This window comes from Octodon degus, unplaced genomic scaffold, assembly GCF_000260255.1.
Source record: "Octodon degus isolate 3935 unplaced genomic scaffold, OctDeg1.0 scaffold00138, whole genome shotgun sequence".
NCBI lineage: Eukaryota > Metazoa > Chordata > Mammalia > Rodentia > Octodontidae > Octodon > Octodon degus.
The window spans coordinates 696,079-697,715 of NW_004524714.1; positions in this window are offsets into that span (position 1 = coordinate 696,079).

Here is a 1,637-nt window from a genome sequence, read left to right on the forward strand (position 1 = left end):
CAATTAACCACTAAGAAGAATATATGTAGTGTATTATTTGTTGAAACTTTACTTTCGATTTGATTTGAAACTGTCTCATTGCTATATGTTTATCCATAAAACTTTGAAAAAAAAAAGAAAAAAATACGTGCACTTTGAAGTTATACTTTCAGTGAAAATAATCAAGCACACAAGGCTTAATACCATAAAAAATTACAAACTAGGAAGGTTCTAATATTAAAAAGAAACTCAGTAAAATTTTTACTGCAAAGATACTTGCGCAAATACATTCATCTGTGCTCTGCTGGCTTCTCTGTTGTTTACCACATGGACCATGAGGACGTTGCAATAATTGCGAAGTGTTTCGACCTTCTTCTTCTTCTTCTTCTTCTTCTTCTTCTTCTTCTTCTTCTTCTTCTTCTTCTTCTTCTTCTTCTTCTTCTTCTTCTTTTGAGCTGTTCTAACTTCATAAGTCAGTTCACCTTAGTACCCTTTGAGAAATACAAATTAAAACAACATTAAGATTCCATCTCACTCCATCAAAAAATGGCTATCATCAAGAAATCAACTAACAACAAATGCTAGAAAGCTTTTGGGGGAAAAGGAACCATTCTCTACTGTTGGTGGGAGTGTAGACTGGTACAACCACTGCGGAAATGAGTGTGGACCCTCCTCAAGAAGCTAGGAATAGAAGTCCCATTCAACCCAGCCCTATTCCTCTCCTGAGTGTTTTTCCAGAAGAACTGAAAGCATCAAAACACAGTGATATATATATATATATATATATATATATATATATATCACTGTTTATAGCGGCACAATTTCTTATAACTAAATCTTGGAAACAACTAAAATGCCCACCACTTGAGGAATGGGTAAGAAAGACATGCTATTTTTACACAATGGAGTATTACTCAGCTATAAAGAAAGCTAAACTCTAGGTAAATGGATGCAACTAGAAGGTGTACTCATAAATGAAATAAATCAGACACACATGTGTAAACAACAGAAAAGTATAAAAACGAAGTATAAGAAGTAAAGCCATGCTGTTATGTTGAGTTGTAGGGGACTCAGGTCAACAATTTCTGTATTTTGTAACAATTTTAAACTGTATATTGTTTCTAATGTCTCATCTATTACTTCTCTATTCTCTCTAAAATAAATTAATAGAATAAAGGAAGAGTAAATGTAATTCCGTCCTTCATATCTTCCTTTTGAAAGAAGCTTAGTTCTGTCTTTCTGTCTCTACAGTATTAATGTTAAGAAATGATGCTAGGTCTATGTGTCTAGCTCTGGTTCTTCTCTCACCATTAGCATCATGCCAGAATCCAACAAAATACGATGTTAAAATGCAAGTACGATTTTTTTATTATGTGGTGAAGTTATCCACTTTTAAATGTTGTAAGATGACAAAACTGCAATTTTCAAATTATATACATTACAATGTAGGAACTCTGTATTAACAAAATATTAAAACTAGGAAAATTATTTCTATGGGGAAAAATTAGGCTTTAAAAACTACATTTTATATAATCTAATTTTTAAATGTGTTTTTTTACCATATTATGTAGGGACTTAAAGTTCAGCACATCAATACTTGATGAAAAATACCTGTTCCTTATTATGCCTAAGATGTTTGATATGCAGACAGATAGTGA